The sequence below is a fragment of the Podarcis vaucheri genome (assembly GCF_965113315.1).
Source record: "Podarcis vaucheri genome assembly, chromosome: 9".
Taxonomy (NCBI): Eukaryota; Metazoa; Chordata; class Lepidosauria; order Squamata; family Lacertidae; genus Podarcis; species Podarcis vaucheri.
This window is the reverse complement of record NC_138767.1, coordinates 14,693,774-14,708,578: the sequence shown is the minus strand read 5'-3', so window position 1 is coordinate 14,708,578 and position 14,805 is coordinate 14,693,774. Positions and strand designations below refer to the sequence as shown.

The window sequence follows — 14,805 nt, the reverse complement described above, 5'->3', positions numbered from 1 at the left end:
GTCTTGTGATAAAAGCAACAGAGTAAAGCTAACACATACCCTTCTTTTCTTTTGACTCAGCTACTTGTCTTATGGATGTTCCAACACATCTCCGGAAAGCAGGGATGGGAAATCTGTGGCTCTTCCAGTGTTGTTAGACTCCAGCTTCCATCAGCCTCCAGCCCTCATCTCAAATGGTCAGGGATGATGGGAGCTGCAGTTCAAGCACATCTGGAAGGCCAAAGGATCCCCATCCCTGTTGTAGAGACTCATTGCCTTTTAGGAAGTTTTTGTGCTTTGTAGAGCTGAATGCCAGTGCCAAGCTCTGCTCCAATTCCAGCTCAGCTCAGCACGAAGACTGTCTCAACCAAACCTTTCTTGCTCAATTAGCCCACAGCACGCAGACTAAATGTAGGTCCCCAGCCTTGGCTTCCACCTTGACTGCCTTCCTCTAGACCAGGGGTGTTGTTGTTTAGTCGTTTAGTCGTGTCCGACTCTTCGTGACCCCATGGACCAGAGCACGCCAGGCACTTCTGTCCTCCACTGCCTCCCGCAGTTTGATCAGACTCATGCTGGTAGCTTCAAGAACACCATCCACCCATCTCATTCTCTGTCGTCCCCTTCTCCTTGTGCCCTCCATCTTTCCCAACATCAGGGTCTTTTCCAGGGAGTCTTCTCTTCTTATGAGGTGGCCAAAGTATTGCAGCCTCAGCTTCACGATCAGATTTAAAATACAGTGCTACCTCAGGTTACAGATGCTTCAGGTTACATACGCTTCAGGTTACAGACTCCGCTAACCCAGAAATAGTGCTTCGGGTTAAGAACTTTGCTTCAGGATGAGAACAGAAATCGTGCTCTGGCGGCTTGGCGGCAGCGGGAGGCCCCATTAGCTAAAGTGGTGCTTCAGGTTAAGAACAGTTTCAGGTTAAGAACGGACCTCTGGAACGAATTAAGTACGTAACCAGAGGTACCACTGTACTCATTTTACATCCTTAAGATATCAATGACTTCCCTTCTTCTCTTTCCATGGTTCATTTTACATATCATAAATCCCTGCATATTTTACAAAAACTATGCCATTCAGTATTCCATTATTGCATCCATCGAAACTTGTTTACACTGTTGAATTTATCTTAACGCTGCCAGCATTTTCAGCTGTACACAATTACGTCCCATATATTCAGTAAATGTTTTCCAATCTTCTTTAAACGTATGTTCTTCTTGTTCTCTTATTCTATATGTCAAGTTTGCGAGTTGTGCCTATTCTGTCAACTTAAGTTGCCATTCTTCTTTTGTTGGGACCTTGCTCATTTTCCATCTTCGGGCTGACAAAACACGGGCCGCAGTAACAATACTTGCACAGTTCTCCAGATTCAGTCTGACCAATGCAGAATAAAGTGGAACTATTAACAAAGTAGATGCAAACTTTTAGAATATGCTATAGAGAAAGGCACACAACACTATCGTTGTCAGTTTGGGGCACCAGGCTAAGACATTTTTATTTACCCAATATTTTGATGGTTAACATTGTTAACAATCAAATTGTGTTGCTCATCTTTTAATGGGGTGGGGTAGGACCGGTCCTTCTTATTATACTATAGGATGATCATTTAAAGAATTTTGAGTTGTACATTGTTTTGCTTTGGGTTTGGGTAAATTAATTTTACCTGTTTGCATTTTATCTTGTTAAATAGTTTGGAGACTTTTTTAAATATAAAGAGCTGAACATGATATAATAACAATATTACATAAGTAGTTTTATATTCTTATATGAATTGTACATGCATTTTTAGCTGCTGGTTGTTTTAGGAAACCTAGAGTTTATATGTATATAATATGCATATTATGTGTAAAATATGCAATGTTTTTCACATTCTTATCAAGGTTCAGGAGCGAGGTGGAAATGATTAAAAAATAAATAAATCTGTGTGGACTATCTCAGCATTGAGATATTTAGAAAATTCCATCCCTAGTCATGTTGAATGCTGCTCCAAGATAATAATTCCTATTAGCGCCCTTCAAGGAGATGCAAACATCAAGGAGTAAGTATTCTCTCCTTCATCTCTAAGACAAAAAGACAAAATAGAGATAAGGGACTGACATACTAACTAGAGCCATAATGACCAGAGAGAACTCAGCCATGTAGTCTCCTGAAAACATAGACAGTCTCTCTCTCTCTCTCTCTCCCTTTGCATCTCAAGATTGATTTTGCTCTGGTAGTTCAATTGTTGTTCAACAATACAATAAAGATGCGTCCACTGCTAACTTAAATTTGATCAGGGCAGATGATTCCTTGCCAATAGGATAACCTTCTGCGAAAATACTTATCCATGCATATTTTATTGGGATATTAAAAAAAGAAAAAAGTCTACAGGATCCTTTCAGGGAGGAGCATATATTGTTTTGTTTGTTCCTTCATTTGCTGACAAAAGAGTTGTCAAAAGTAATGTTTATAACAATTTAACGGGTTATTTGCTTATTAGATATTAATCATTCTGTTGCGGCACGGGGTCCTTGCTGGTGCTCGTCTCCTAGACCAGTGATTCTGATCTCAATTAGATTATGTCTCTCTCTTTTACCTCCCCATAAATCATTCCGGCAAACTGAAATTAACAGCTACTGGAGCGCATTAATAATCTACCTCACACATTGGAAAATGCATTAGCTGGAACCCTCCCATCGCTCCGACTGTTAAGCACATCATTTTGTTTATGAAATATAAACATTTCATGGAAGAGCACTCACACATTGCCTCAGGCCTGCTGACAGCTAAAATGATTGCCCACAATTGCCAGTCAGTCAAGCGCCCAAATAAAGTTTGTTTAAATCCACGAGTCTGTGACTATCCCATTTTCTCAGGCATTAACACAAAACGCAGGGAAAAACAACAACATTTAAAGTAACACTGTTCCATTACTGTCAGAAGAAGAAGAGGGGAAACGGATTTTCTAGATCACTGGCATTCTGAGTAGACATGCTGGTTCTGTTATTACGATTAAACACAGGAACTAGGAAATGCAGGAACTAGGAAGTATCCTTCTCCCAGATCATTCTAGTTTAATATTGCCTTCTTGATGGTAGATCTCTAGGGCATCAGAGAGATGTTTTCGCCAGCCACACCTGGAAATGCCAGAGAACAAACCTCTTGCACACTATGCAGATTACTTAGCTATGGTTGCTTCCTATATTACATCTAGGTAGAGACCAAACGAACAGGAGGAATTGCTAGCCCTGCTTGGAGATGCCCAGGACGAAATCAGTGCTCTAGCTCTATCCTGAGCTATGGCCTTTCCCCATATACATCCCTCACTGCCATCGGAAATTCTCCCTCTATCTGGGGATTAATAATGCAAGGGAAAATGTCTCCCACGCTTCTCCAGTTGGTTGTGGATCTGTGGCTTGTTCCATTTTCAGACTACTATTACCACCTGCCCCTGCTCCTCCTACATTCTAGAATGGTTGTGTTAGAATTCCTGCTCCATGACTGCAGTCATGGGATTGTTGTCTATCACATGGCGGTGTATGTTTTGACTCCACAGAGTGGGAAGTGACGGAGACAGGATGTTTGTGTTACTGTGTTCCGTGAAGTGGGATTATTGACCTTTGTTCTTTTTCTCTTTGCTGACTGATGCTAGAGAGAGAGGGAGCCATGTTGCTGTGGTCCGTGTGTGTTTATATGTAAATAAAGTAGATTAGCCAAAATGCTGAGTTGCTGAGGTCTGTAACGCAAGCTGCGAAGACTCTGCGGATCCCTAAGTGTGCCAATGTTTGTTGGTATCGGTTGCTGTGATGTTCGGGCTGAAGAAAGCTTTTGAAGCTACTGAATGATTGACCAAGAAGGAGAGAACATGCCAGTCGGGCATGTGTCCCTACCAGGGTCCTACTCGAGTGTAGGACGAGCTCCTGACAGGTTGAAGTGTGTGAAGGGGGAACTATCCGCATCGCTGCATTTCATTGCATGCATGGTTTGGCTTTCTCAGTCCAGGAGTGCTGGTCACCATTATGAACCATAGTTAAATATAGAGTGATATCCATTTTTCAGTCTCTTGCAGCAACCAGGTTGTCTTGGACTGCACATCATCCTGTTCTCACAATGCCAATCCAGATGCTTATGGGAGGCCCACAAGAAGGGCCTGAGCACAACAACACACTCCCTACCTAATAGTTCCCTGCATGATGCCTACAGCAATGGTTTTGCTGGAAGAAGCAAAGATCACCAGCGTCAAAACAATGATTCTTCAACATCAACTTCATTGGACTGGTCATGTTGTGCAGATGCCTGATGATCGTCTTCCAAAGCAACTTGTTGTTGTTTAGTCGTTTAGTCGTGTCCAAATCTTCGTGACCCCATGGACCAGAGCACGCCAGGCACTTCTGTCTTCCAAAGCAACTACTTTATTCCAAACTTAAAAATGGAAAGCGTAATACTGGTGGTCAACAAAAGAGTTTCAAAGACTCTCTCGTGGCAAAAATGTAGTATAAACACCGACAACTGGGAAACACTGGCCTGCGAGCGCTCCAATTGGAGAACGGCCTTTACCAAAGGTGTCATGGGCTTTGAAGATGCTCAAACTCAGGACGAAAGTGAGAAATGCACTAAGAGGGAGGCACGTTTGGCAAACCCTCACCATGATCAACTCCTGCCCAGAAACCTATGTCCCCACTGTAGAAGGATGTGTGGATCCAGAATTGGCCTCCACAGTCACTTACAGACTCACTGTTAAAACTGTGCTGATGGAAGACAATCTTACTCAGCTATGAGTGATTGCCAAAGAAGAAGCAGAAGCAGCTTGCATTTTAAATTTTAATACCTGGCATCTTCCCTTCAATACTCCAGATATTATCTAAATTTATTAATCCCTAACCCTCCCTGACTCTAGCAGTTTTGGGTGCTCTTGCAGCCCTGAACTCTGTTACCATGGATGTGTAACACTATTATGAAAAGGTTTGCCTTCCCCAGGAGAGAGCAAGTTTGCTAAGATGCTTCTTGTGGCACCAAGTGCCTTTCACCGGCTATTGCAAGTTTGCTGGCTGCAGCCACATCCGGTCAGAGATGGCCTGGCTGTGGTGGAAAAGCCATAGCTCAGAAGCAGACCATCTCCTATGCATGCAAAAGGTTCCAGGTTCAATTCCAGGCATTTGGAAGGATTGGGAGAGATTCCTAACGTAAAACCTTGGATACCTTCTTCCAGACAATGCTGAGCTAGATGATGTTGCTATTTTTGTGCCACGTTATTCGTGTCACCACCAAAGCTTACATAGGGCATTATGCTGTTCTCACCCACAAGTTACCCAGCTTTCTGCCCATTTGAAATAAAAGCAATAATGGTTGCTCTCCATGGAGTTGGTAATTGATTACCTAAGTATTTCATTAAATGTTCCTAGTAAAAGATAAACATTGCTGGTATTTAATAGACAAAGTCTCCTTTGAACCAGGGGTGATATTCTGGGGAAGGAAGGGGGATAGCCTATTGCTGTATATTTGCATTAGACTGAAATATTAGGCTGATAATGAAAACAAATTAGCTTGTTTCATTAGAAATGAGGCACTGATGCTTTTTTTTAAATGGGTACATTTGCTGTCTTCCATGAGTACTGCCATAAGAACATATTAAGACAGCCTTCCTCAACCTGTGGGTCCCCAGATGTTGTTGAACTACAACTCCCATCACTCCTAACTAGCAAGGCCAGAGCTCAGGGATGATGGGAGTTGTAGTCCAACAACATCTGGGGACCCACAGGTTGAAAACTGCTGTATTAAGAGATTTGCTGGTCCAGGCCAAGGACCCATTCAAAATGGCACCCGGTCTCCAGCAGTGTCTTGTGTCCTTTGGGCAAAAGGCAAGAGCAACAATAGGTGAAGCCAGATCCAATGACAGGCAGAGCCAATGAATTTCAGTTTTGTCCCCATCCTTCTTACTGATGAATTCTGCAAGGGCAACCCTTGGACTAAGGAGAAGGAAGGTGACAGTGACGGCCACCTTCTATACTGATTGTAAGTAAGAAGATAGGCAGGTGAGGACTGGCTGAGGTTGCTGGGGCACAGGCTGTTTCTGACACTCAAAGGGGCATGAGAGCAACCAACCTGAACTTCTGTTTGCCCCACCAACTGGTATTAGAGGAGTACTTGTGGACAACCTCCACAGGGCCATTGGCAATGAGAATGTGTCCTTCTTGGCATCTGTGAATAACATATACTAGGGGCACAAAGCCGGCAACTCTCCAAATATTGCTTTCATCCAACTCCCATCATCCCTGACCCTTGGTCATGTCATGTTTTGGTCATTTCTGGATCCCAAGGAAAAGGCACCTTGCTCCGACAGAGGTTCGGGGGGACTGAAGACTCTTAAGCCTCTGTTTCCAGATTTCTTCTAGGATTCACCCCCTTGTTGACCCTTCAGATTATTAAAAGCTCAATCCTGGGGCCAGAAGACAGGTACCCCTCATCTGTTTGATAGCCTTCTGCCTGCTGTGTGCTCTGGGTGAGGCATTTGGTTCCTTAGGCTTAAGAGGTCCTGGTTCTGATGACATAGGAAATTCTCCCGGGACATCCCATTTGACAGCCTTAGGCATGGTGGTCTCCTGAGCTCTAGCAGCTTGTCTCACTGCAACCTCTGACTGTGTGTCTGGATTGCTGTTGGATTCAAGTGTTATGACACAACATGCTAGCTGGGAGTTGTGGGAGTCGGATACCAGCAGCATATGGATAGCCACAAGTACCCAACCTTTTTATTCAAGGGTGTCCAGCTGGTTTGGGAGCAAGGATACCACTTTAAAGTGATTCCATTCCTTCAGAAGCTGACACTTGGTAAATGCTGCTGTAGATCCTATGAATTAACTTCAGATGAGGCATTGGAGGGCTCCATCTTGTTCCCTGTGTAGTTTAACATCTATATTAAGCTACTGGGATTTTGCAAGGATTTTGAGCTTGAGATCACCAAATTCCAGTAGAGTGGTAAAAGTAAAGGTAAAGGTAAAGGGACCTCTGACCATTAGATCCAGTCGCGGACGACTCTGGGGTTGCGGTGCTCATCTCACTTTATTGGCCAAGGGAGCCGGTGTACAGCTTCCAGGTCATGTGGCCAGCATGACTAAGCCGCTTCTGGCAAACCAGAGCAGCGTACGGAAATGCCGTTTACCTTCCCGCCAGAGTGGTACCTATTTATCTACTTGCACTCGAAGTGTTTTCGAACTGCTAGGTTGGCAGGAGCAGGGACCGAGCAACGGGAGTTCACCTTGTCGCAAGGATTTGAACCGCTGACCTTCTTTTCGGCAAGCTCTAGGCTCTGTGGTTTAACCCACAGTGCCACTCGCGTCCTAGCAGAGTGGTACCCCCTTTCTATAGGAATGTAGAAGCACCCCAGTGTTCATTCTTATGAAAAGGTTGATCCTCTGGGAATGTTCCAAATTCCCAGGTAGCACTCAGAAAAGATCAAAACCTTGCAAGCAGTCTGGAGGCAATCTAAGTATTCCTCTGAAGGCAGTAGTAGTGCAGTTAGGTTCATAGGAGTAGAGGCATTCCTTCAGATACCAAAGTCCCATGTCATTTAGGGTTTTAAAGACTAAAATCAGCATGTTGAAGAGCGAGACAATGGAGTGCATGCAATCAGTCTTTCAGCATGGAAGCAACTATACTCTAGAAATCCCTGCTCATTGACATTAGAGAGGTAAACCTTCACTGTACCTTTGTGTTTAGGCAAACCTGCCCAGATATGTAAAGTTGACATGCATTGCAATTTTATTTTTAAACTGCTGGTTTTATTTATATTTTCAAAAATTGTTTTTAGGGAAACTTGTTTCAACACCTGAATTTTCCATGGGTGGGACATTTTAATCTAGTTTTTTTTAAAAAAACAGAATTGTGCTTTAAATGGTGTATGTGTTTAAAAAATGCTGCTTGTAATGTATTCCTGTGCTTGTTTGTTTTTTGCTTAAGATATTGCAAGTTGCTTTGAGCTGCCATGGCAAGAAAGCAGCTTGAGCTGCTGTGAGTAATAAATTTAGTAAGTCAATAATAATAATAATAATACTTTGGAATGAGTGGGTGGAGTTTCTTCATTAAGAATGTGGCTTGCAAGCTGCCTTGAGTCCCATGATCCCTTTTCCATGAACTCAGCCATTCTTTGCGCCCGCCTTTGGTGCTAGGTTGTTCTTTCTGCTCTCCTTTATTGTTGACCTTCGTGTACAGACGGGAAATGAATGTGCAGAGTCAGGCACTCAACAGAGCTGAGGATCCTAACTCATGTCAATAACATCAGGTTAATATCCTCTGGTTTCATGCACCGTGAACCGTATGCATTAGAATGAACATTTTACTATTTGTTTAAAAATGGAAATTCACTGTCCCCAAAGGGCTGGTGTGGATCAATACTGCAAATTAAGCCTGTAATTCTTGACTTGGGATGCAGCAAGCTTCCTATAAATATGTGGGGGGGGGAAGCAGCAGTCCCACGAGCCATTCCTATTGGCCTTTTCCAACCTGGTTCCCTCCATATATTGTTGGACTACAACTCCCATAATTGCTGACCATTGGTCCTGTTAGCTGGAGCTAGCTGGAGATGGAGTTCCACAACATCTGGAAGCCCACAAGTTCTCCATCTCTGGTGTATGGCAATTCATATGCGATGAATAAAGCAAATCTACATGCAGATTAAATTTTTATTTCTTTCTTTTAAAAATATACAAAATCATGTGGAAGTGGAACAGATTTGCGGTTGAACACTTGTGAAACTGACTGGGATGGACTGGTTTCTCCACCTGTCCTTCTAGCTGGCATGGCAACCAACCTTTACAAAGGATGCTCTACAAGATGTGGTCCAGATATAAGCCAAAAGAAGCATCCCTCACTTTGGGCGGGGGGAATACTTGACAGCAGGATTGTCAGAGAGCACCAATTGAAATGAAAACAGAAGTGAAAATTGCTGCAGCTTATATGCTTCTTCTGTGGTCAAGAATGGAAATCAGTTAACTGGTATTCATTCACATCATTGTGTTTTTGTTTTGTTTAAGCTTGCAAACAATTCTTTTTGTAACATTGACGTTTCTTTTACATTGAAATGAATGCCAGTCACATAAGCAGTTACATAAGTTACACAATTTATGATACCGCGTTTACTCGAATCTAACGCTCATCTTTTTTGGCCAAATTACGTTGCAAAATTGAAGGTACACATTAGATTCAATGACACATTCTCCAGCAAATCCTTTTTTTGGTTCTGAAAATTGAGGTGCTCATTAGATTTGATGGTGCATTAGACCCGAACAAAAATGGTAAGTAGTGGACAGCGAGGTGCATAATGCAGTATTTGGTAGAAAATGGACTGCAGTAAAACAGAAACAGTGCTGTTGCTGACAAAGGCAGGTTGGTATGAAAATTTCTGCATTCTTACATCCCTATGTGACAGTAATCAACATCTACAGGGTGTGTGTGTGTGTGTAGGGGAAACACTGTTCTTAAAGATACCAAGATAATTGTACAGTATAGCTGCTTGTACAAAGATTGGAGAGTGGCAGAGAGGAATGTTTCTTCTTCTTTCCCAGCCAATACAGACACGATTAACTAACATGACAAGTCAATGCAGGCCACATTCTACCCCTCCACCCGCTGCTTGTTTCTTTGGTGTAGGGAAGATTTATGTTCCTTTCTGAAAACGATGAGGATTACTCTGCAAGAAAGACTTCTTCAGTTTCTTTAGTGTCTGTCTCCACAGCAGCGATGTGTTTCCTTTTTATGGCTTTGGGTAATCTGGGTTGCTCTCAAATCTGAGAAATATGGCACATGTCTTGGCCTGCACCCACAAGATTAGGTAAGTCCACGTGTCCATGAATTTGGTCTCCACCCCCATCGTTCTGAGGTCCAGTGCTGAGGGCCGTCTGGCAGTTCCCTCACTGCGAGAAGCTAAGTTACAGGGAACCAGGCAGAGGGCCTATTTGGTAGTGGCACCCGTGCTGTGGAACGCTCTCCCACCGATGTCAAAGAGAACAACAACTACCAGACTTTTAGATGACATCTGAAGGCAGCCCGGTTTAGGGAAGTTTTTAATGTTTGATGCATTACTGTATTTTAATATTGTGTTGGAAGCTACCCAGAGTGGCTGGGGAAACCCAGACAGATGGGTGGGGTATAAATACAGTGGTACCTCAGGTTACATACGCTTCAGGTTACAGACGCTTCAGGTTACAGACTCTGCTAACCCAGAAATAGTACCTCGGGTTAAGAACTTTGCTTCAGGATGAGAACAGAAATCGTGCTCCGGCAGTGCGGCAGCAGCAGGAGGCCCCATTAGCTAAAGTGGTGCTTCAGGTTAAGAACAGTTTCAGGTTAAGAACAGACCTCCGGAACGAATTAAGTACTTAACCCGAAGTGCCACTGTAATAAATTATTATTATTATTATTGGCCATACTCATGAGACTTGCAGCTGGAAGCCTGGAGGTAAAATCCCAAGGGCCAGATAGAGAGGCTTGGAGGGCCACATTCATCTCCCAGGCATGAGTTCCCCCATGCCTGCTTGAGGAAGGGTCAGGGATGGAACAATCACATGCACATTGTGTTCTTTAGCACTGGCATCTTAAACAACATAGTTCCCTTCTGAATGCCAAAAAGTGAACAGATTGGTCCTCTGTGCAAGTTTAGAATAATTTCAAGGGGTGCACTTCATTCTGAAAGCTGGCCTCGTGCTGCTCCTCTTTCATTGCTCACCGCCTCCAAACGAATGCATGAACTGGGGCTGTGTATTTCCTGATAATGCAACGGGGATTGACTCAGTGTTCCTCTCCAGCTGCCCGTGAGCATGATGCTTTGAGCGAAAGCCTTTTGAAATTTACGACGGTTATCAATGTGTTTCACTCAGTATGTAGGAGAAAATATGAGAAACATATTTCATGATAAAGTAGGTTTCTAGTTAACAGGACAAAATGAGAGTAAAGCAATAGATCAGTGTAATATGTCAAGCAAGAGGAAAGTCCAATTTATTGGAAATAAATAATACGCAACATTCACAAGTACATAATATGGGGGTGGGAATTGATTCAGGAAATAGAAAAGAAAACACTTCTATTTAGCATGTGATTCCATTTTGCAATTAACAGACCTGATTAACAAATCCGTTCATTTATGACAGATCTCTATTCATGGTTAAACAGAAGTTCAATATTGATGGTGTTGCTAACAATTCACCTCTATTTCATTCTTGGAGGTATATACGATTGCTTTAAAAATAAGGGAATTGTTCTCCCAATGCCTGCTGGGTGGCAAAGCCCAGTGGTGCCCTCCTCCCTCAATCTTCTTGGTGTATTTTCATGGATGAGAACATCATCATCATCATCACTGAAATTTATATCCCACCCTTCCTAAGGTGTCATGTCACTGCACACCAGCCATGACCCAGAAACCAAAGGAAATCAATAGAATTAATGTCCGTCCAGACTGTCACTACTTTCTAGGAGGAATGTACTGATTATTATTATTATTATTATTATTATTATTATTATTATTATTATTAACAATTTATTTATACCCCACCCTCCCCAGTCAAAACCGGACTCAGAGCAGCTAACATCAAATGTATAAGACATTAACATAAAATCAAGAAATCAATTAAATTACACCGTAAAATCAGATCAGGATCAGAATAAAATCCAAACAGATGGCAACCTGCAGATTAGGGTTGGGGACCTTAATGCTGAATTTATACAAGCCTGTGAGAAAAATTGGGAGGCCATTTTCATGCAGTTCTTATGAAAGGGGAGAAGGAGTCAGACTGAACCTAGACCAAAGGCCTGACGGAACAGCTCCATCTTGCAGGCCCTGTGGAAAGATGTCAAATCCCGCAGGGCCCTGGTGGAGGCCAGTCTAATCTCCTTAAGGCTCAAGACCTCAAGGAGCGTAAGGTCCTCCGTGGGGCATATTTGTTTCATAAAAATGAACAAAGATGTACAAACACCCGGCAAGCGAATTCGGATGAATTCAGGATTATTCCTCCTTGTCATATAACTGTCCTGCAAGCAAATCAGAAGAATTGCCCAATAAACACGGGCCGTAGTCTGACCTCTGTGTAAGCTTCGTGCAAGCAAATCAGGATGAAAGATGATGAAATAGATTGTCTGGAAGAGTCCTTAAAATCCCCAGTTCAGTGGCATGTGTCTGGCGATGATTTATTTTTAGCATCTAAAAGGCATTAGCCTTGGATTTCTAAAATAATAATCATATAATCCCACTGTTCTCCTAACATTAGAAGATCATATTTTGCAACGTTTCAGATAAGATGCAATTTGACACTGCAAACGGCAGAGAATCCCACAGCAAATCTTTGCTTTGATCACCCAAGTGGGCAAATAGAGGAAAATGGGTTCTTCTAATGACGGGATAAATAGTAAGGAAACATACCTAATATCCTTTTGTGCACGTCCTGGGAGACTGAGAGGAAGCTTTGTGGTTCCTAAAGTGAGCAAACATTGGGGTCATGGAAGTAGCATGGTCACCTGATTCATTATTATTATTATTATTGCAAGGTAAGGTTTTTCCCACAGGGTGGGGAAAAGCCTTTGTCTGGAAAGCAGCGGTGCCCATGTTTTATCAGCACATACTGCTGTCTTTGTGAATGTATTCGAGTATGTTTATCCTGAGAAAATACAGCCCTGTTTGTTTCTCCATAAGTAGTCTTTGTTACCCAGTCTTGACCTCTTGGCCTCTGATTAGGTGGCTAATTCCAAGGGTGAGATTCTTATCACTATGGTCATGACAAATAACTGTGTCTATACCCACTGAACATTGTGTGAATTGTTTGTGGAGAATGGGGTCTCCCGGATGCGATCTGTAGTTTACGCCTGATTTACACACTTGGTGGCACCCATGTTATCTCCTGGGTTGGTGAGACCCGGACAACTAACAGGCTTGTGGGCCAGTTGAAATAGTGTGAAGGTGCTAATTCCGTCAGCATGAAACCAGTAGCTGTGACCCCTATCATTTGCATGACCACAGCAGCCAATGGTCAAGCAGCAACCATTACTTAAATAGGGTGCCTGTAGCTCAAAGGCAAGGATGGTGCTGTGGGTTAAACCACAGAGCCTAGGACTTGCCAATCAGAAGGTCAGCGGTTCAAATCCCCACGACGGGGTGAGCTCCCGTTGCTCGGTCCCTGCTCCTGCCAACCTAGCAGTTTGAAAGCACGTCAAAGTGCAAGTAGATAAATAGGTCCAAACCCCTGCAATGCAGGAATATACAGCTGTCCCATACAGGGAATCAAACCTGCAAACCTTGGCATTATCAACACCATGCTCTAATCTACTGAGCTATCCAGCCTGACACCCTGTCTGAGTTGCCTATTAGTGTAGACAATATTGAGCTACATAGACCAAGGTATGTCTAGCATCCATGTGACTGTTCACAAGTCCTAAGTACTGTGGTACCTCGGTTTAAGAACAGTCTGGTTTAGGAACAATTTGGTTTACAAACTCCGCAAAACCGGAAATAGTGTCCCGGTTTGAGAACTTTACCTGGCCTAAGAATGGAATCCGAATGGTGGAAGGGCACCAGCGGCGGGAGGCCTCATTAGGGGAAGCACACATTGGTTTAAGAACTATTTCAGTTGAAGAACAGACTTCCGGAACGGATTAAGTTAATAAACCAAGGTACCACTGTATCTCTAGACTCTTTTCAGTGGGTCGTCTTGCCAGTAGAAACTTTGTATGCATATCTATCTTGTCAGAGTGCATTGGAAAGAGTTCATGGTTCTTGGTGGAGCCAAAACATCTCAGAGGGAGAGGTCCTTTGACATCATGGACGTTGGCCTGGTACCCCTGTCAGGAGCAGCCAGGGCAGTGCCACAGAGCTGCCCTCCTGTCACTGCTGCTTACCTGGATAGGGTGGTGCAGGGTGGAGGCAAGATCTGGCATTGCATGAGAAGACTGCTGGGAGTGGCAGCTTTTGGAAGACATCTTTGTTCTTCTTTATCCCATCCGTTTTGTGTCTGGCAAAATATAAGCAAACAAACAACCAGCTCTGAAATATTCCACTGTCTGCGGAAGGACTTCCTGTCATCGTCGCCTCCGGTCTAAACACCAAATGCTAACATTTATGATGTATAATGTCCCCGGCTACCACGCATGGCCGCAATTTGGGCACACCTGCCATTAACACTGGTGTGGCAGTTATTTTACTGGGGGTGACAGATTGTGAGGTAGGGAGAGTAATTCAGACTATTACCCAGGTGAAGGCATGAAAGCTCGGTGATATATGAAGACCACTTAAATTCATTGTATCTTGTACATCACATCTTTGATAGATTATAGCTGTGGCATTAAAATGGAAATGGTTTCTCTGAGGCCTGACAGGGGCTGGGGTGACCCGTGACCTCCCTCTGAGGAATGTGACTGACCGAATTATCAGTTAAGAGAAAAATCTACGGGGAATAGACTCACAGTGATGGAGAATACACCATGTGCATATATATATATATATATATATATATATATATATATATATATAAAAACTTTGAGCTTGATTGAAAGCTGCAGCATTCAAAATGTCACTCTTTCTCCTCACGGTTCCTGGTCCGTCCCTCATCCCCTTCCCTCCCTCCCCAAACCGCCTCAAGCCCCCTCATCTCTGTGATTTCATACCAGCAGGCCTCCCGATATTGATTGAAAAATTGTTATTAGAGATAGGAGGCCTCCTGCATGCTGCCTAGTGATTTAATTTGGAAAACATTTAATTTTATGAAGCGGTAAATGATCGTGGCACGCTCCCTCGTGTTTGGGAGCAGCTGGCTCTTTAGCGGCTCACCCTTACTGGTCCCTTGTGTCCTCTTCGCAATCATGTGCTTCCT

The 14,805-nt window shown here is 43.3% G+C and overlaps 1 long non-coding RNA gene across 1 annotated transcript; it reads right to left on the bottom strand.

Annotated features, from left to right (window-relative positions):
- Positions 1 to 718: 718 nt before the first annotated feature.
- LOC309540175 lies at positions 719 to 14,517 on the bottom strand. Its single transcript, XR_014223100.1, has 3 exons — positions 13,835 to 14,517; positions 12,366 to 12,417; positions 719 to 1,382 (listed from the first exon to the last, which is right to left on the bottom strand). It is a non-coding gene; the product is annotated as an uncharacterized lncRNA (long non-coding RNA).
- Positions 14,518 to 14,805: the final 288 nt, after the last annotated feature.